Below are 23,268 nucleotides of genomic sequence, written 5' to 3'. Positions count from 1 at the left end.
ACATTGATATGGGTAATGGGTGATGGGTGAGTTGTGGAACACCTCGATTAAGAGGGGGTGTTGAGAGATGTAATCGTGGTGATGTGTGTATGTGGGAAAGTACCCTAAAGGTGCAAGATATTGTGGCAGGATAGGAATGCCACATGTAATATTGAATGGTGTGTGAGTGTTGACCAAAAGAGTGGAAAAGGGAGTGCCACATGGATGATGACATGTAAAGTGGGATAAGGCTAGAAAGCCTATATCATTGTATGGTTCATTTGTGATATGCAATAGAATTGAGTGTTGAGTGTGCAATCTCTCTCTCTCTCTCTCGCTCTCTCATGGAGTTCTTAGTGTGGTTTAATCCACCTTAATTATGTTGCTTAATCATTGTCCTTCACCATGATCAATCCCTTTTTTGGATTGTTAACATGATGTAGCGTGATTTTCAAGAAGTAAGCATTGTTTCTGTCAGCTCCTAACCCTGTGTCTTGATCATGTATGATAATCCTATTTTAATGTATAAATGACTATTATTATAAAAATATCTTGCTTTGCAAATCCGCATTCGGGCAAAGGTACACATCCTGTAACTTGAAAGGCCCATGTAAAAAACAACAACATTATAGAGAGGTTACTTCTCTATGGAGAAACGAGCACTATTTGAGATCAAAAGTCACCAATGCTCATACTTTGATGACCCTTTTTTATCATCTTCCCATGTTTTTTTAGCCTTTGTACCCACAGTTCAACTTTAAAAATGTCTAGCATCCATGAAGGATTGAGTACCTTAAGGTATATAAAATGCTACATAAATGTAGGTTTCCCTCATTGTACCTATGCATAGCACAAGTTGCTAGCTAGTATTAAATACAATTGAAGTCATGAATGAGTAACATGTGCCCTTCTTTAATCACATATGTCACAATAAACACTTCCCACCCTTCCCACCTCATTTAGAGTATACTCACACTTTAATCACACTTGCAATTAGCCATAAATAAAAATTTCCCTTGAAATTTCAAGCTTTAGGCAAGAGTTTAAAAGATTTTGCATGGTTCCCCGACCCTTTTAGCCCCATCCTTTTTATGTATACTCACATGCCTTCATATTATATAAAACAAGGGACTCATGCACCCCTTGATGATGGGGCGTAATGACATGACACATGCATGTTGATGTGATATGTCATCATTACATTTACTTATTTGCTTATAGTATTGTCATCCAGCACTTTACTTTTTAAACGTCCACTCTTGAGTTTCTTTGGAAGCATGACTTTTTTTAACTGTAGGGCCTTTGTAATTTGACTCTCTTTCCAAGTGTGGCTCCATGCTATACATAGTTGTTGTAATTTGCCTCTCTTTTCTTTATTTAAGATTATTTGTAATTTTCCTCTCTTTCCAAGTATAACTCAATGTAGAATAATCAATACAAAGAGACATCTTGCTTAAATTCATTTACATAACACTAGAGATGACACACATCATATAACTCCTTATAAAGCATTTGATGGGATCCTCATTTTTGTCACTCATTTTTTTTATAGAATGATATGTAGGAATAGCAAAGAATTTATGACATTTTTCTTAGCCCTTCATACCTAACTTGGTGGATCATGGCCTTTTAGGGGGGGAAATGCCTTTAATAAGCTAGATCATCTTGGCCTCCCTTTCTTCAACAATAAAGGGATAAGAAACCCAAACCACTTCATCAAATCTAAGATATCTCCCTTTTTTATGGACATTTCTAGTCTCTTTTAGACTATATAATCAAAATTAAGTTACACTGGACCCCACCCTTGCTTGCTATCGCTAAATGAACATTTCTAAAATATTGGCCCATAAGAAAATATCCTTAAGTTCCTTAAGAATGCATGCAATAATTTCCTCCCCAAACCATGTTGAGTTCACTTTGCAATTCTATGGATAATAGTATCGAAGATGGGTTATTGTGAGGAGATTCTAACCTCTCATTATATGTTTTAAATATTTGTAAATTTATTATTCATCATCACAAGAAAGAAAATCTTAATAAGACCTTTGTTTGTTGCCATCATAATTTTGGATAACTACTTTCTTAGGTTGTGGATATGCCACGATGCACAATATACTACTTTGTTTAGTTGTGGATGCACCACAATGCACAATATAGGATAACTACTTTCTTCAGCTTTGGATGTACCACAATGCACAATATAGGATAGGAATTAACATTAAAAGGGGAGGTAAAAGGGCCCTTTTAAATGCCATGAAGGATCTCTTTTAATTAACTTCATGTAAATATTGGGTCAACTTAGTGGAGCTCAGTAAAGGTCTAGTGAGTTATTAAATAAAATGAATCATCTTGACACATGCAAGGCAACTCTTTTTAACGAGAATGTTTTCACAATGATTTTGGAAACAACCATAACTTAGAAGCTTGAGATAGTGCAAGAGTATACTTGCAAATGTGCCTAGGCTAATGAATTTTTACTATATCAATTATAAGAAATACAATTATTGAAAATCAATGCTCCACCCTTTTCATGTTAAATGTGTGGGTACTTGTAGTTCTAAGTTGTAAGGCCCCCTTTATAAGGAGAACCTTCTTAAATGTGTATGAGAAGCACAAATGCCCAATATTCTTGATTTGGACACACCAAGGCCATATGTGGCTACATGGTTAAGGGACACACCAAGGCCATATGTGGCTACATGGTTAAGGGACATCTTAGGTAGGTTTAACATCATGCCAAATAGATGACATGCAAGTGCAAGTTGATAGACCACACTAAGGATAGAGGTAGATATTCTTGGGGCACATAGTACTTAGATTATGAGGCCAAATGGGTAGACATCCTCAACCAAGAGATGTGATCGAAGGTTGAGTCCAATTGGACTCAATGTAGTATGGCTTACCATGGTCTCAACCTATAATAATATATAGCCACCCTTGCTGAATCTTGTGTTAACAAGATCAACACCAAGAATATATTGCTAATGATAATGATCTTGTCTCTCTCTCCACCTGCATTGGGCAAAGCCCTTTAGTGGGTGGCCCTTTAGTGGGTGGAAGAGCTTCATAGTGTGCTTTCAATGCTCATGAGTGAATAATGGATACAGGACCTTAGGTTTCTATTTATACGGTCTTGAATGCCAACCCTGGGACAATTGGACCAAATTAGGTCCATGCCCACACTAGCCTTCCCCCACCACTGGCCAATCCATGGTCCCAAAAACTAGTTCCACATAGATATACAAGCTAGTGCCCATGTGCCCAAGATAAACCAATGTACATAGATCCAAACCCCACCTAGTCAAGCATACAAATGACCATAAACTATCTCCGGACTATCTCCCAAGGGAGCTCACAAACATGAAGATGTTTGTCACCTCAGCACACTAAATCTAGCACCCCCTCTCATTTTCATGGTTGTGAAGTCATCGATGTCGATATGTCAATGTCGAGGCTTCTCATAATCTCCTTTAAATATGCTCCAAACCTCCTCCAAACAACTGGAATCGCATGTCCTCCTCTAGTGCGATATTTTGATATCTCAATCAACACCTACTCTCAATGGCCATTGGAACTCCCAATCAAATATTCCTTAGAGCACAAAACCATGTGAGCAATAATATGCTCTAAAATTGTCACACATCATTCATTCTAACTTCAACTTCTTATTCACATATGACAAACTACTTAGGTTGTCCTCTGAAAATACCATTGCCATGCAGACTTCCATGAGGGAACACTTGTTTTGATCAATCTAGGAAGCCACCCATGTGGAAAGATTAGGAAGCTTTGCACACTAAGCAAGAGCTTAACCCAATCTCAATCAACACCTACTCTCAATGGCCATTGGAACTCCCAATCAAATATTCCTTAGAGCACAAAACCATGTGAGCAATAATATGCTCTAAAATTGTCACACATCATTCATTCTAACTTCAACTTCTTATTCACATATGACAAACTACTTAGGTTGTCCTCTGAAAATACCATTGCCATGCAGACTTCCATGAGGGAACACTTGTTTTGATCAATCTAGGAAGCCACCCATGTGGAAAGATTAGGAAGCTTTGCACACTAAGCAAGAGCTTAACCCAATCTTAAATCTACTTGGTTTAGTAATGAATCATGAATCCAAATAGACAATAAAGTAAACCAACAACTGATCACTCTTAAGTAATAGCTTATGAGACCAAGCATAGATGGCTTGTCTCTAGCACAAGATGCTACATGAGAGTGAAACAAAGCTTGCACAAAGAATGGACATATGGCAAGAGTGTTGGCACCACAAAGGTTCACTACTATTGCTCTCCACCACAAAGGAGTCCACAACACATAGGATACAATAAGAAGTGTCTGCCCACATAGGGAAAGGGGGTATTTATACACCTAGAGAGAAGAAGGTGCCTAGAGGAAGTTGCTATGCCACTTGCATCCACTCGCATCCACTCGCATGCCTAGTGGACCTAGTCCACATATAACTTGGGTTCCTAATGTTACCCAAGTGAACTATGTCTAGCATAGTTTTTGCAGTCATGATAAAGAAACTACCTTCCATGGAATGAGAGTTTATGTCAAATTTAAGCTTTACAACACCTTCACACTCATTGTATAGTCCTGAAATAGTTTTCACCAAGGCCTTTATAGGGTCAAGGATTGGTTTACCTAAGGAGATCCATGTTACATAGGACATTAGGTTTCTTCCTACTCCAATGTCTAGTACTGCATGTTTGGCTATACCGTTATGGTGGTGGTGGGGAAGTCCACCAACCAAGGCCTTGTGAGCTTCACACCTTCTTCTCTAATATATTAGTGTCTACATTAGTTATGTGGACATGTAGAATACCTCTCCTTTGTTTAGCTTTCTCTTTGTGAGCCTTGGCTTCTCTTCAAACCTTTTTTTCCTTTCTATTTTCTTCTTTTTTGTCTCCTCAGCTAGGTGGATGGCTTTGAGTTTTTCATAGGAGAGAGGTCTATAGAACTTTCTAAGTTTATCCCCATTTAGGAATTCTTTCATTTGGACCCTATCCAATGTTTTGAAGTAGACAACTCCTCCCAAAGTCACTTCATAGGTCTTAAAAGGATCGATCCCTCTAAGCTTCAGTTTTTATTTGTTTTTCTTGAGGTTATAAAGTATGACCAAGTCCCCTACCTTGAACCTCTTGGTTTTGATGTTCGAGTCAAACCATCTTTTTCTTTTCTTCTTTTTAGCATACATGATCAAGTTCTATGAGTTGTTTAGACAACTCATGGTGGCTAGTTCACTCCGTTTTTTTTTTGGCTACCCTTCAAGTTGGGATCATGGATTCTACAAGGAGGATTACATCTACTTTGAAGACCAAATTGTAAGGTGTAGTCCCTGTCATCATCGATGTTTTGTAGGCAGTTTAGTATGCCCAAAATGTTAATGGAATCTTTTGTTCCCAATCTTTCCCCTAGAAGCTTTGACTATTTTCAAGAGCACTACATAAAAGGTCTTGTTTTTGCTCTTAGTTTGTCCATTGGTATGTAGAAAATAAGGGGAAGACTATAAATTCTTTAAAGAGAAACTCCACACATCATTTAAGAAATGAGTCCCATAATCACTTATGAGTTCTAGGGGACATCTAAACCTTGTGATGGCATAGATGAACTTGCATCCTAGCGTGAGCCTTGGCCCATTTGGTTATATAGTCCATAGTCTCATGATGATATATCGCGCTTATATGATTTTTGCTAGCAGGGCTAAAGGGCCCAACAAAATCCATTCCCCACTTAGCAAGAATTTTGATAGTAGACGTGATTGCTCATAAGGGCATCCTATCTCTTTGTTGTCATGTTGTGAAGTGTTAGCACTTGCATCACATCTTTTGACATATTCAATAGTATCTCCAAAGATTGTAGACTACCCCAAATTGATGTAGAGGACTTCTTGAGTAGTGAATTTGTTTCCAAAGTGCCCGTCCAGTGACTCTTGCATCAGCTTGTTTAAGAATATCAATGTACTCATCTTCACACACATAGTCTTAGGATGCTATTCTCACTTTTTTATAAAGTTGCTTTGAGATAAGCTTTTAGGTGGTTGTCATCTTGACTAATTATATCTTCCTTTTTAAGGACATTAGTTCCTCCAAACGGAATCCATGGCTTAAGAGATGAGTAGTCTCATAGCACCATCTTGGCACCAAGCTTATTTTGAATAAATAAGCATTTGGGAGATCATCCTCAACTCCCATTTTTGTCTCTCCAACAAGATCATTAACATATGGCCAGATCTTACATGTATTGATCCTTTTCTTATTAGGACAGTAAAATAAAACTTAGGAAGAAGCAATAACAACCACCTTGTGATCTACCTTATAGTAAGGCTAACATAAAATATAATTTTTTTGCCAAAAGATAATAGAAAAACTTATTCACAGCATAAACCATTGACAAACCCTCTCTCTCAATAGTCGTATAGTCTTCCTTTGGCTCGTTCAACTGTCTACTTGCATAGAAATCTCAAAAATATGTCCCTGTCTCTTGGTTGAGTTAATATGCATCCTATGACACATAAGCCGATGCATCAATGTGCACATGGAAGATAATATTCCATCGTGGTGTTCTCAGAGTTGGGGTTGAGATCAAAGATCTTTAGCTTATGGGATGCTTTCTCGTATTTATTTATCCACACAAAATAGACTAACATGGCATATAGAGGCCTAGAAATTCTAGCATACATGAATATAAACCCTCTATAATACCTCGTGTGTCCCATAAACCTTTGGACATCCTTTGGGCTTTCTAGACCTTCATTGGTTGTAATCCCATTTTTAGACACTACATGTCCTAGGATTCTCCCATGCCTAATCATGAATTTACATTTTTTGGGTTCAGGCACAACCTATAATGCTTTCTCAAACAATTGCTCCTACAGATGTGGGATATGCTCTCTTCTCAACTTTGAGTTCACACATAGGTCATCCATGAAGACCTCCAATAACTTTTATAGGAAATCCTTGTATGCGATGTGGATAGATATGGGATATGCTCTCTGCTCAACTTTGATTTCACACACAGGTCATCCACCATGAAGACCTCCAAGAAATTTATAGAAAATCCTTGTAAGCGATGGACATTAGATGTTGAAACATAGACAGCTTGTATATGAGTCCAAACAACATTGATTTATATGCAAAAGTCCCATCCTTTATTAGCAAAGGCAGCCTTATGTTAGTCTTTAGATTTTATGGACATTTGGTTATATCTAGAAAATTCATCTAAGAAGCTGCAAGCTTCTTTCTCTACTATCCTTTTAAGCATATGTTTAGTATAAGGCGATGGTGTGGGTAGTGGTGGACATGGATCTTGTCATCCTTTTTTGGTACTATGACCAATGGTGAAACCCAATCAGCATTTATCATTTTTAAGTTCATGCATACTGGATCTTGTCATTATATTTTGGTATCATTTTCAAGCTCACTCATCATCATGGTGTAAGCATTTATTGTTTTCAACTTCACGGATACATGGATCTTGTCATTCTTTTTTGGTACTATGATCACTAAACCTAATCTCAATCTCTGGGTTTTGTTTAACTGGCCTTGCACCATCCCACTGGTGGAATGATATGTTTGTAGACATTTGGAGGGAGTTTGTTGAGATCCAAGTAACTCCAAGAAACTACATCTTTGTACTGCTTGAGTAACTATGTTTATTCAATCTCCTCTTTAAGGGTTAAGTTAGTTAAGATCCAAACATTTTTTTGGCTCTTCCCCTAGTGAGGGTGCTTTCTAGAATTTGAGGCTTTAGCGTTGGATATTTTTTATTGAGTATAACTCTTGTTGTACAAACCCTCATCTATAAAGGGTTTTTCCTACTTAGATAGGGTAGTCTTTCATTTTGTAGCAATAGGGAGCAATGGGAGTGGGTATTTTAAAAAGGGAGATAGATTTGATGGAACTAAGTATCACACTTGGGCCATCAAGATGAAAATGGCTTTGGCAGATATAGAGCTTTGGGGAATTATGAATGGGACTGAAAGGAAACCCAATGCAAGGAATCCTGACATGGTTGCAAAATGGGAGACAAATGATGCAAAAGCTCTCTCATACATCATCAGTGGCTTAAGTGATAACCAAATACATCAAATTAGTTCCTCCCCTATCTCTAATGATGCTTGATTAAGGTTAAGAACAATTTTTGGTCAAGTCAATGTTGTATCTCATCTCTTCTCAAGGAAGAAATTGTATAGATTGGAGAAAGAGGAGAAGACAACAGTGGCTTCTCACATTACTGACATTAGGTGCCTGATAGACTAGTTTACTAGAGCTGGTGTGGTAGTCCAAGAAGAAGAAGTTTTTTCATTTTGCTTGTAAGTATGCATGTAGCAAAAATGTGTGTCATTGCAAATCAACCCAATCTAACCTTTTTCACAATGTTATCTTCACTCATTCTAGAGGAGACACGATTGGAAGGAAGGAAAGCATCTACTTTAACTACTTCTCCTACCAGTGATACAACAACCCCTCAGGACATAAGAGAGATAGCTTTTGTCATGGATGGTCAAAAGGAGAAGTTGAAGACTCCAAGTTCTTGCTTCTACTGCAAAAATAAGGGTCATGTAATCAAGGATTGCTACAAGAAGAAGAGAGTTGAGGAAAATGAAGCTAAAGACAAGAAGGAAGAAACTACAAGGCATGAAGCAAACCTTGTGGACAGCTTGTTCTAGAAATGGGCCTAGGGCCTTTATAATAGCCGGTGGACTAAGTTATTTTTATGATAGCCAGTGGGCGACCTATCTTTATTTTTTCACTATGTGTGACTATCTTGGTCTACACCCTATGTGAGGTATGCATGTAGATTAAGAGAGGGTGTTGAACGATGTGATCTACATTAATTGTAGGCACACTACCTAAGGATGATGGATTTAATATTTGGAGACCTTAGACTATGATTTTATTAATGAGGATGGATTACCAAACATGACTATAGCATTGATTGGAGGATAAGGACCACAACCATCAAATTCAAGTAAAGAACCATGATTGTCCTTCTTGCAAAAAAAGGAGAACTACAAAAACTCTCCTTAGAGATCCAAAAATTGCTCACTTTATTACAAACAAGTCCAATCAAGCCGATATCTGCAAACTCCAAGCCTAATCAAAATAACCACAACCACCACCCTTCTAAACCCTATCACAAACAGGGGCTAACAAGCCAAAAGCGAGACCTAAGTCAGAGAATCCAAGCCAAAACCAACGAGGAGCCATAGAAGAAACCAAAAAATAGCCAAAGAACTAATGCGTGGGTGATCCCGCATTAAATACTAGTTTCCTAGTATTATTGATATAGCTCATGCTTGTGACAGGTGTATGTTGTTGAGTGTAGCAAGTATTGCCATGCTTGACGAGACTGTGTGTGGTCGAAGTGAAACGAGTGCACTAAGCTAGATAATTACACACGATCGAAGCGTAACAAGTGGTTTATGTAAATGATGTGACATGCTAATTAAAGTGTAACAAGTGGTAATACACGCCATGCTAGATGATGTACTCCACCTCTCCCAGGATATCTCCACCTCTTTTTCTTGATTCTCTCCACCTCTTCACTTTTCCCAAAATATCTCCCAGAATATCTCCACACTTCCTAAATCTTCTCATGTTACCCTTTATTCTCTCCCAGTAGATTCTTCTCACCTTTTCACAGGTTATTTCACATTTACACATTCTCTTTTACAGCCTCTAACAGAGGCTTGTTCCCGCACACACCCTATTCACTTGTATATTTCAACACCTCCCCTCAAGTGAATACTCTCTAGCACACCTGGACCCTATACCAAGTTTCCCTCTTACTTGATAGCCCGCGACCAGTGCCTCAAGTCCCTAAACTCATATTCTATGTGTCCAAGGCTACTACAAGTGCCCGTGACCTTGACTAAAGTGCTCACACATACATCTATCTACCACATGGCCTACATCATCGGTGGCTCTCAGAGGTGGTTTTACTTTGTTGGGGAAGGTTACATTGGGTTGTGGGGTCTCTCTCTCTCTCTCTCTCTCTCTCTCTGAAAAGATGATCCGACTCCACTTCCTTTGGAGCCTCCATGAAGTTTGCCGATGTCGTTCCTTCTCCACTGGGTTTGCTGTAGTAGTCTCTTGCCATGTGTCCTGGCTTTCCACAGTTGTGGCAAGTGAAGATCCTTCCTCCTACTCTGCCTCGTCCTCGTCCTCGAGAGAATCCTCCTCGGGTGAAGAATGCTTTTTCTTCTCCTGCTGTTGAGTCGAGCCATTTCTTCTCTTTGCCTCTGCTCTCTTGCTCTAGTAGAGCTGCTTCTATCTCGTGTAGCTTCAATTCAGGTACATTATTTAGTGTTGCTACAATATTTTCATATTCACCTTTGTCCACACTCTTCAGAAGCACTGCTAGTGCCTCATCATCTTCTACCTTTTTGCCAATAGTAGCTGCCAGCTGTTGCTTAATGCTTTTATATCTATTCAAGTGTGTGACCTCTTCACTTTTCCCAGAATATCTCCCAGAATATCTCCACACTTCCTAAATATTGTCATGCTACCCTTTATTCTCTCCCAGTAGATTCTTCTCACCTTTTCACAGGTTCTTTCACATTTACACATTCTCTTTTACAGCCTCTAACCAAGGGCTTGCTCCCGCACACACCCTATTCACTTGTATATTTCAACAAGAATGAGGAAGGAAAGTAAGATATCATTAAAAAAAAGGAGCATGCCTACATTTTTTGCGTGCAGCAACAAGAGAACTAAGTGTAGCAACAACTTTGCATTGTAGCACACCCTCCAACCGCAACTATGGCCATCCTGTCTGTGGGACTTTGCATCTCACAGTCCTTGTGTATTCTAGTAGTGTGTCCTGGATTATGGCCTCGAGAGTAATTATTAGCTTTCTAACCGATCTGCACGAAACATTACTATTGTCAATACTGAAAGTTCTCTAACTACTCCTTCTCTCTCTCTCTCTCTCTCTCTCTCTCTCTCTCTCTCTCTCTCTCTCTCTCTCCAATTCGTTATACGATATATAAATAATGAATGTGTGGACTTACTGTCTCACGGTGCCATGGAATTCTTCACCTAAATTGGCCAAGTAACAAGTCTTAGCTTCCATATCATAAAGGATCAAACTCCAATGTGAACTACAACATGCAATTAGGAGTATCAGAAGTAACATCAAAAATATATAGTAAATTTAGGTCACAATACTAAGACTATAAATGAGATTGCATGTCACTTACTCTTCATTGTATGCCATTGGAATTATTTGAGCTACATTGAAATTTATCAAACTAAACCACAGACATACATCAACCAATGAAGTATGCTGTGTAGTAAGAACCGAGAAAAGAAGGGAATATACAATATATACACGATTTTGAACATCGAATGGGAGATTTGATATAACCAAGCTGCACAAGAAACTAGCTACTTTGGACAAGCAACCCACTTTACAATCAAGATGATGAAAAGGATGTAGCAAACCTTAGAACTATTATGATAATTCTATCATTGGACCTCCCTTAAAACATTGTATAAAACATCAATCTCCTCTGCATCAAAAGGGAAAAATTACGTGGTGCCTCGCACCGGAAGTCTAACGTGAAACGAGGGGACAAAATAACTTAAAGCTCTCACATTCGACTTATGCATTTCTCGAATAGCCGCTTTCTTCAACCGCAATTCTTCGAGCTCCTGCACTTGGTTTGGTCGCCAATCCTAAATAGAAAGGAGCTTACTTGATTGCATGTATTCTCTTCTTGATGCAACCACCTCTCCTAGCTTCAGTTGCTCAATATCCCTTAGTTTTTTTTGTCGTCTATGGAGACCTAATGAGGTCTGCTTATGTCTTGATTCAGACATTTATTTTTCAAGCCCTAAAATGGTTTCCTTATTGCTTAATAACTTCTGCACACAATGCTCCATGGTTTTCTTCAAATGAATGTTCTTCTTCTCAAATAAATCTCTTTCTAATTTAAGAACATTGCTTGTTGCTTCCAAATGATGTGTATATCCTAGGAGCCCATTATAGCCATCTCCAACAAAGTTAAGCAGAGATGTTGTATTCCTAAATGGGGGTGTGGAGTTTGTAAAAGGGTCTTTTGGATATAACCTCCCATCAATCCATAAATCTATGTTTTTTTTCTTCCCTTGCATCCTCAATATTTCTTTAGAAGCAGTACACAAAGTATTAGGTTTATTTCTCTTACTTAGAGGTTCATATTCATGTTTAAGCTCAATGTGCAGGTTGTAAATGTCTATTTTCTATGTATTCCTCCTTGCTCTTGATCCCTCTACCATCCTCTTGATTCTCTCTATGTTCCTCCTTGCTCGTGATTAGTAGAAAAATCTGAATGGAAAGAGAAAGGTGCCAAAATAGTAAAAAGAAGTAAAGAGTCCAAATAATTTGCAAGAAAAACCTTGATTTTAAAGGTACCAATACCTACAAACTTTGATATGTAAAACCTTCGAAATTTGAGGTAAAGTTTCTTGCAGGGAGGGAAGTCAAAAACCTTTGAAATTCGAGGTGAAATTTCTTGTAGGGAGGGAACTCGAACTATTTTTGGATGATCCTTGGTTCAAATTTTAAGAAATATTCTATTTTGGCTTGTACGTAGAGATTTTGAGATATAAGCCATTAAACTTGGAGAATTGACCAATTCATTGTTCACGTAGTACATATAGTACATGAACAGATTAAAGACTTTGAGAACTGGCAATATTCTATCATTTTTATGTACATTTAAGGATAGAAATATATCTTTTATATCTCAAGAAAATGCCAAGAGAAAATACGCCAAAATCAATTTCACCTTATTTTTTAGGCTTTTTGGATTATCTCTCTCTAAGCTTAGTTGGCACTTCTTAGAGGGCCCAAAGTTGTGTCCAAAATTCCCCTAATGTAAGCTGATTGATTTCCCTTGCAGAGCATCTCTCCTTGACATAGTGATAGTGTACCTCAATGTGCTTTGTCAAAGTATGAAAAATTGGATTCCTCGCAACTGTCATAGCGCTTTGACTGTCAGCAGTGAAGATGGTAGTGGTTGAGGACTCGCCAATACCCAAATTAGCAGGGCGCCTAAGCCAAATACACTCAACTATAGCTGTAAATGCTGCCCTCCTGTACTCATCTTCACAGCTAAACATGGCCACAATGGGTTTCTTCTTTTGAGCCATGGTATAACAAACTGCATGTGGACACTCGTGTATCATAACATCTAGCGGAGTCTAAGTCTGTAAATGCATGCAATTACAATTAACCTCCCTTGGGATAAAGTAACCCAAAGTTCTTAGTGTCCTTTAGGTAATGGAACACATGTTTGATAGACTGCCAATGCTTTGTGCTTGGGCTATGCATAAATCTGCTCAACATTGAGACCACATATTGAATGTCAAGCGTGGTGTTACACAAAAAGGTAAGGCATCTAATAGCTTCTTAATATACAAGCCAGCATCAAAAGAGTCACCTACATCTTCAAGACTTAGTCATAAACCTGGCTCTATAGGTGCAGCCACACAGGTTTACAGCCTTTAAGATTGAACCTCTTCAACAATGCATCTATGTATTTCCTCTGCAACATAACAATGCCATCATGACACTACCAAAACTCAATGCCCAAATAATAGTGCAATGGTCCAAGATCTAACATCTCAGAAGACTTCTCTAGATCAACTATAAAAGCTGAAATATGATAATCATTAGGGCCTGCGAGCACCATCTCTGTGTTATGGATCTTCAAGGTGATTGTATTTCTCATGAAGCTGCATTGGTAGTAATAATCCATTCCCATCCCATAACTAAGTCTGTTTTCAACACAAAATCACAAATATTTTACAATTAAGGGGGTTAGTTTTCATATAGATTATATGTTCAAAGTACCCCAAACATGGTAAATTCATGTAATATATGAAAGGAATTAACTCCAAATAAGCTTGTAGTATATATTGACCTAGTAATTTCCATAGTTCAAGGGTCATGAGATTATGTTCATGCTATGGATTATGTTGATATTTTCAAAGGCTTTAAATCCTGAATCAAACCTTGGAATATTTAGAGTAGGGTCAAGTTGAGGTGCTGGGGTTTTACATTCCATGGGTTTAGGTGGTAAAGATTCCATTTCTGGCAGTTGTTCCTCCTTGTAAGAGTAGTGTGAATGTAGCCACCATCGGGTGGTAAAGGTTCCATTTCTAGAAATTGTTCCTCTTCTTGTAAGAGTAATGTGAATGTAGCACACCATTGGGCGTTTTAAGGTGATAAAGTGCATTGATTGGTCAATAGAGTATTGAGAACTATTTATCCCCAAAAGCCACTCAAAATTATTTTATAAAGGTAATCAAGAGTAACGTGGAACTCCCATTCTATGTCAATCCCCTCAAGGAGAATATTGAAATAACCCCATATTCCTCACTAACATCTATCACATCAATGTGTCTAGGGGTGAGTGTGAGTTATCCCAAGGACACCCAAGTTTCCTTGGATACAACGTTGTGACTGGCTTTAGGAGTAACTAGTGCTTTTTTCCATTCAACATTCCTTCACATAGGGAAATCTAGACAAACTTTGATAGGCTCCTCAAATGGAAATATGGATGTCTCAGTTCAATTGTTAGTTTCAGTTTTCCATTCACTTTGAAAATGGTAGCATTGAATCTTCATTCTTTGATTTGTTCCCAATACATTGCCCCATGACTCGAGATCACGTAGGTTTTATAAGTCTCACATCCATTACCTGCATATCACACTTGGACACTTGGACACTTGGACCACATCATGTTGTATCACACGAGGAGCTCCACATGCCCCCTACTATTGCCTCGATCGAGCCTTGTATCGACACTTCTTGAGCCTTGAGAGGATCCCACCTTACCTTGCATATCATCGAGCATTGTATTCATCGAGCACCCTCTTTCTCTTTTTAAGGAGGATCTTTCCCCTTTCATTGTTACATCTTTTTTGGGGACACCCCTTTACCCATGTGATTACGTGCCACGATTTAAGATACACGCTCCATTTTCATCATCATCGTCTACTTCCCTCATGTTGTTGCATAGTTCTCACCCACTCTTAGCACTTACATTTAGTGTGCGCTTTTGCCGCACAGGTCATAGCTGGGGACTTGCCAGACACCGTATGCGAGCCACGAATGGCTGCAATCATACAACCAAGAAAGCAAGCTCAAACAGAATGCAAAGGTGTGTCACTCACCGCTCTAACCGTCGCCTTGAAGGATTCCCGCGTCGCAGTGAAGAAGGAGCCGCCGTTGCCGCTCTACCGCCTCTCCGCCCCCGCCGCCGCCGTGCCACTACACAGTGCTCGATCGCTCTCTCACTCACTCTCTCTCTCTCTCACACACGCAGGAGAAGGAAACCAAGGACATAAGGCAAGAGCACTCTTGTATTCACAACACATGAGAATGAAGATTTTAGGGTTACATTTGACTCTTATAGGTGACTTGGCCGTTCACACTTGAGCGCCCATACATGGCCGGCCGACCCTAACCCTTATCCTACTGATATTCAAGGTGCGCCTCTCATCGGCGATCACTCAATCCCTTCATCCTTAACATATGGTGCCGACAAGCCCGGCCCATGACTCAGAATATTTAAATTAATGACGTAAAACATAGTACGTCTCAATGTCCATCATAGGTTAATATGCCCCTTTCTTGATGTAGATTCCATCCTCGGAAGCTATGATATGGTAAGCTCGATAGGGTTGTTGTGGTAGACCGTCTGTAAAACAGGGAAGTAGAGTGAAAGTATGCTGGAATTCAAAAGATATAAAGCGTATAAATTCAAGCATGTTAGACCACAATGGATATTGCTATGAGAACTTAGTTTAAGGGGTCACATGAATGAGCTAGTGTAGCAAATTAATAGGAGTTTAATAATTATTGAAAGTAAATCAAGAGTTAGCAAGGTGTCAAAGCTTAATCAAGGTTTATAATAACTGGCCGAAGTCAAGGAAAATAACCAAGCTTAATAAATAAACAGATGACCACACTATGTCTACTCTAAGAACAAGTTAATACCACGAGTCTAGGGACACAAGAAACATTAGAGTTACAAGAGCCTTTTGCCTTAAAAAAAAAATGCACGTGACAAGTTTTACACACAATGGCAACCTTCCTAAGGTAAAACTAACATCGATCCTGGTACCATGTTTAACACAAGGCATTATCCAGGAATCTATTAGTTCACCTTAGGCAAGGCTACCCCCTACCAACCAAGGCATCGGTCTGGAGTAGAATACTCCTCGCCTACCAAGTATCAATAAGGCGATAGGCCAACATTAAAGCACATCATAGACTTGTATTTCCATTTATTGTAGGCTTTTTTTTAAAAAAAATCTATTTCTTTTGATCTTCACTCCTGAACTATAATTTGTCTTGCATCCTTTCGATAAAGGGGTAATAGCTATGTCCTAGAGGTCAACACACACATGGCCAGGTTTGATCCTAGACCTAAGACAATCGTATTCCAAGGTTAACTAACGACGTCATGCTGCCTAGGAATATTTCCAATAAAGTTAAGCTCATTAATGATATACACTAGCATGCAAGCAACTTCAAAAACTAAGTAGTACATTGACAATTCCCATGTGGTCGTGCATTATAGTTTATGCAATTAATTGAACAGTAAAAACGAAAGAGAGTGGGTATGGAAGAATTACACCTATAATTGGAGATCTCCTTGATTTGATGAGACAGCTTGCAATTTGATGTAGATATATTTTTGATGAACGTTGCGGCAGTCTCAGGACTTGAAAGCGAACCCACCTCAAACTTTTTAACCTGTACAATCAACTAACAAGCACTATACCTCGAGAGGCACATCAGTGTGAAAAATTAAAGACTCGTTTAAGGAATCCAAGCTAGAAAAAACTTGAAAACGCTAACCTACCTACCAGTCACCACACTACTACTGAGGAAATGGTAAGAGGATGTTGTAGAGTCCTAGCTCTAGCCCTAAGGCTAAGCCTCTATCCGCATCATCCAAATAAATAAAGTCAATCTTGGTAGTGCCATGAGTTTCATCCGTCCATTCATCATTGTCAGATATTTCCTTTTCAATTTCCCATCCACATAAACTCATCAAGAATGTAACCATGCGAGGATAGTCATCTTGTGGAAAAGGAAAGCATTGGGCTATCGGGGATATTTCCTCTACGGAGTAGGGGTCAGTCATGGTCAATAGGCAAATTAGCCATTCTAATTCCCCAACATTTTCCTCTCTGGCTAGTACACTATATGATCCCATTCAGTTTCAATTACAGGATAGCACATGTGAAATATCTGAGAAAGGTACAGATGATACCTCTCACCAAAGGTGGAAGTGGATGAAGTGTATGACGATCGTGCATCTGCCATATCTGCAAACACAGATATAGCATCAGTAGGTTTGTGACAGGTCAATCTAGTTCTTGATTGTATACGGATATTTCTCCTCTTTTTGTGCTCTTGCTCTTTTTACTATTTTTTGTTTTTCTTTTCTTTGTTTTTTTTTAAAAAAAATGTATGAAGCTATATATATACATCCCCTTGAATTTGGCAATTACATGGTCAGGGGAGAAGGTTAAGGAGGAAGCATTAGAATGTCGAGCTTGAGTACATGCTCCCCCTTTCCTTGGGTAGATCATATTATTTGCAATGATGTTGCAGCCTCTTGGAACCAATTTGTCCAGCGGGTCATAGGTTGTGATGTGGGCAGATAGCTTTTTATGACCCTTGTGGCCACATCCAATTGTAGAGTTGGTAGTGTACGTTCCCATTGACGAATGGAGGAAATGGTTTTCGACGATACTATTACAAGGGGAGACGAGACTGATCGGTTTTTTGTTGGGTGTTGACAAGAGTAGGTGTAGAGCATGTAGAAACTTCTATTTGAGTGTGTGCCTGGCATGAGGAGCTAGAAGCTTCATGTGGCTCCTCCCTTCCTGAGCTAGATGGTAATGATCTATATCATTTGGGAATCCAAACTAACTCTGGAAGAAGTGGTGCAGAGCACTCTGTTACCTTTCCCTTACCACGGTCTTGAATTGTCATTGGGGTGGTTGGTTTGCAAGGTTTTACAGGTGATGTAGAGGGATTCAGCTTATGTTTAGGGACCCAAATCTGGTCATTCCCCTCATAGTACCCTTGGGCTACTAATAATTTTTTAGGGATCCATCGCGATGTTACATTGCCCTTTCTCGGGTGGTTAGCTGCTTTCCTTTTACGAGGCTTCTTGGTGGCTGAACGAGATTGAGCAGGGGAAGTAGCTGTTAACGAAGCTTTTGGGACCCATTTGTATATACTCTTTGGCATAGTAAGCAGAACCTTAGAGACCACCTTGCCTGTTTCCACTCTTGGCGTTGAAGCGTTAGAGGGATGGCAAACAATCAAAGATGGTTTTGCCACTAGACTTTGTGAATTTTCATTATCTAATATTTGAGTGGATGACTTAGGTGGGGGATTTTGAGCGGTCAGACCTAGTGTTGGTTCTTGCGTTGTGACTCGTCTAGTTGCCCAATCGATATTGCACTTTGTGGCCATCATCCATTTGCGCCCTAAGTTTACAGTCCCTTCCATGGTACCCGTAGGCATAACCAAAAAGCTTTGAATTACGGTCCCCTTGTCATAGGCAACCGGAGTGTGCAGAACTCCTGAGACAGGGGTTTTTTTCTTGTTGATACCTTTAACTTGGATAGCGCTCTTGGATAAAGGTGGTTTTCCAAGTTGACACCACACGCCATATGATAGCAAATTGTGTTGAGCTCCTGTATCCAATAATGCATTATACAGAACCTCCCCGTAAGGACTCTGTAACTCAATTGGGTATCTTAGAGGCGGGTCAGATTCCAGTGCATCCTCCTCTGCTTCCTCAAAAAATACTTGCATAATTCCCAAGTTGGCTTCTCGTTGTCGCCTAGCATGCTGTTAACGTTCTTTGGCTTCGACTCTCGCTTGTATCTTTTTAAGCTCAGCTTGTTCTTTAGCTGCCTTCTTTTGATGGATTACATGTAACTCCTCTTGGCTCAGGGGGTCATAGTATCTTTTGAATTTACTCCCATTAAGGAATCCAATGGTTTCAACTCCGTCGAGAGTCTCCACTCTGATGGTACCTTGCGGGGTAATTTCACATACTCTATACGGTCCCTTACCAGCATATTTGAGCTTCTTCTTTTCGTTACGCACTCCATACATCAGGACTTTATCCCCAACCTTGATGTCCTTGTCCTTTAGCAAACCATTTTTTCCTTCTATCCTTCTCCACAAGGGCATTGTATACAGCCAATTGTCTTTCTTCGTTTAGCCGCTCAAGAATATACAGACGCTCTACTAAGGGATTACCATCCCAACCCTCTTCAGTAGCAACACGAAGACTAGGAATGACAAATTCCCACGGCATGACTGCTTCTTGGCCATATACCATTTTGAATGGTGTGCAATTAATAGCCACTTTGTACGCAGTACGATAGGCCCATAAAGCTGTCGTAAGCTTTAGATCCCAATCCGTGTGATGAGCTTCAACTGTCTTTGTCAAAACAGAGATTAAAGTCTTGTTGGCCATTCGCTTGCGGATAGTAAGGAGTAATTTATGATGGGATATCATGAAATTTGTTGTGAGCTCCTTAATCACTTCATTTATAAAATGCGTACCATTGTCGCTCACAAGTTCAAAAGGACAACCGAAGTGTGTGATTATATTTTCAAAGAGGAACTTGGCTGTTGTCCTTGCATCTGCCTTACGTGTCGCTTTCGCTTCAGCCCATTTGGTCATATAGTCAGTGGCCACAATAATATAGCGAGATTGTGTGTTGCGGGCTGCTGGGCTAATTGGACCTACAAACTCTAAACCCCACTTTTCAAATGGTTGGTTTACTTTGATTGGATGTAGGGACATCTGATCTTTCCTCTGGGGTTTCTTGTATCATTGGCATTCATCGCAACCCTTCACAAAGAGTGATGCATCTTGGAACATAGTGGGCCACCAATACCCTGATTGTAAGATCTTTCGCACAGTTAAGTCTCCTGAGAATTTTTTCCCCCGTGCATTGTATATACGCCCATTATCTTCTAGGGCTTGTCATCTTTCATTTTTGGCACTCATAATACACTACTGTGTTGTGCTCAAGCTTCCTCATCTTCTTGAAGTTGTGTGTGCATTCCTGCAACCCTAATTCCAACAATTGGTATCAGAGCAGGCTTCCACCTCCCGGGCAGCATCACCGGCACCTGCCGCTTCATCTCCTCCGATTGCGACGAGATTTCACGAGCGTCTGCAGGTTAGTATATGCCGTGGCGGTCATTTCAGAATTTTGATCTGAGGTCATTTCGCCCTCCGTTTTTGCATTCCAAGTACTGCGCAGGCAAAATCGTCCTACTGTGCAGATTTTCAGTCAGGATTAAAATCTGCAGGACAGGTGCCCATTCGTCTGTTTTGGGCTGTGCTACATAGCACAGGTCGATTTTATACAGGTTTTCCTCTTACAGACAGCATTTACATCTAGTAGTACAGTCATTGGCCATGGCTGACAACAATGATGTATTCCGCATGTTGGCTGTTGAGGATAAGTTGGATGGCACCAACTATCCATTGTGGGCATATATGATGCGACATGTATTGGTAGCAAAGGGGTTATGGAACATTGTGCAGGGTATTGATGCACGTCCTATTGTGGCTGGGAATGCTGCAAACACATCAGAAACAGGTACTGTTGATGATGGTGCAGGCACAAGTGCTGTAGCAGCTGTTCGAGAACCACCACTTTCAGCAGAGCAGATTCGTTGGGATGGTAGAGATGCGCAGGCACATGCCTTGATTGCGCTGTCTGTCAAACGTACCATTATCCCACATATTCGCTCCTGCAGGACTTCTAAGGATGCTTGGGATGTACTTGCCACATTGTATCAGGCAAGAAATGAGGCTCGTGTTGCTTACCTCCGAAAACAGTTGGAGAGTGAGCATATGAACGAAGGTGATTCTATGGATAGCTTTTTGACAAAGATCAAGGATTTCAAAGAACAGCTCATTTCTGCAGATGAAATCCTGTCAGACAGTTCACTTGTGCAGACTGTTTTGAATGGTCTACCAGATTCTTATCAGGGTTTTGCTTCCACTCTTCGCTTGATGATGAAAGGCAATCCCAATGCCTTATCATTTGAGGAGTTAGTTTCTGTTTTGCTGCAAGAAGACCAGTCAAGGCAAAACAGGAATATTATGCGTGTCGCAGATCAAGCTTTCGTTGCTAGTCAGAGAAGCGGGAAAGGTAAAGCTGGCTTTTCTTCTAGTAAGCAGAAATCTGCAAATGCTGCGCAACCAAAGAAGGAAGACAAAGATGAGAAGAAGGGTGACAAACAGAAGACATTTTGCAAGTACTGTAAGGGAAATGATCATGTCATCAAAGCGTGTCCTAAGCTGGCTGCGAAAGAGGCTAAGAAGAAAGAGGCTGGTATGGCTGTTGCAGATGCCTCTCCTTCTAACAATGAATCTGCTAATGTTGTGCTAGATACAGAATGGGCATTCAATGCGCAGTGCAGTTATGACCCATCTTTGCATGACACATGTATGTCTGCAGTAGATTCAGATGTATGGTACTTTGACAGTGGTGCCACTAAGCATATCACCTCGCAGCGCAGTTTATTCACTTTCCTTGAGTCTGCTCCCACAGGGAATACTGTCACTTGTGCCAATAACTCCTCTTATCCCGTTAAAGGAGTTGGACAGATTGTGCTGAATGTTGCAAATGGCAACACCTTTACACTTTTTGATGCATTGTATGTGCCAGGGATCAAAAAGAATCTGCTGTCAGTCTCCGCATTTGCCAAAACAGGTTTGGTTGTAAAATTTGTGGATGACAGATGTACTGTTCATGATCTCTCTTGTGGTGACATCATTGTAGCATCTGGTTCACTATGTCGAGGGCTGTATAAGCTCAATATGGATGGCAAATGTGTAGAGGATTCAGCATGTGCTATTATGGATACGCAGGCTATTTCAAATGCAAAACTGTGGCATGCACGTTTTGGTCATCTGAATTTTGCAAGTTTGCTGCGCCTGCAGAAATCTGAAATGGTGTCTTCTTTGCCTAAGCTTGAGGCACCTGTCAAGCATGTTTGTGAGGGCTGCATATTGGGTAAAATGCAGCGTGCTTCCTTTCCCAAAGATGGATCAGTGAGAGCTGAACGCAGATTGCAGCTTGTTCACAGTGATGTTTGTGGTCCCATGCAAACTCCATCATTTGGAAACTACCTTTACTTCGTGACTTTCATTGATGATTTTACCAGGCATGCATGGGTATATCCTTTGAAGGCAAAGTCCGAAGTGTTTTTGTGCTTCAAACAGTTTTTGGTTATGGCTGAAAATGTGTCAGAAAGTAAGATGGGCACCCTTCGTTCAGATCGAGGGGGGGAGTATATGTCTTCAGAATTTAATGCATTTCTGGCTGAGCGTGGGATAAAACACCAATGTACAGTGCCGTATACACCACAGCAAAATGGTGTGGCTGAGAGAAAAAACAGGTCTCTCATGGAAATGGCAAGATGTATGGTTAAGAGTCAAAGTCTACCACATGGTTTTTGGCTTGAGGCTGTCATGTGTGCCACTTATGTACTAAACAGGTGTCCCACCAAAGCATTACAGGTTGTCACTCCATATGAGGCTTGGCATGGCCGCAAGCCATCTGTTGGCCATTTACGTGTTTTTGGTTGCCTGGCATATGCATTAGTGCCTGTGCAACATCGCAGAAAATTGGATGACAAAGCTGTCAAATGTATTTTTGTTGGATATAGTGCTGAGAGCAAAGGCTATCGTTTGTATCATCCACAGACAAAGCGCATTTTGGTTAGCCGTGATGTTGTATTTGTGGAAGATGCAGTTCAGCCCTTGGTTTCATGTACTAAGGAGACAGATATCAGCTCACGTGATGTCTATGATACATTGTTGCCTCTTTTCAGTGGTGCACAGTCAAGTGCAATACCTCATGAGGCAGTTTTTCAGCCTATGCAGGTTTTAAATGATGGCACAGATCAGCCTATATCTGATGCAGATGTGCATGATGCACTTGAGGATGAGAGACAAGAGATTGAGGGCTCTAGGAATATGCCTAAATGGCTGGTGCAGACTTTGCGTGACAACAAGTTGGATGCCCCTTTGTCTAGTCGCACTCGTTCTGGCTCTCATGGTGCCTCTTATGCGTCAGATTGTTATGCATTGGCTGTTTCTAGTATGTGCGATGAAAGTGAGCCTGTTTCATTTGATGAGGCACAAAGTTCAGAAAATTGGATGGCTGCTATGCAAGCAGAATACGATGCTATTATGAAGAA

Source organism: Cibotium barometz, chromosome 21 (genome assembly GCF_041138505.1).
Source record: "Cibotium barometz isolate CiBa-2024 chromosome 21, ASM4113850v1, whole genome shotgun sequence".
Lineage (NCBI taxonomy): Eukaryota > Viridiplantae > Streptophyta > Polypodiopsida > Cyatheales > Cibotiaceae > Cibotium > Cibotium barometz.
Note: the sequence above shows the minus strand (reverse complement) of the source record.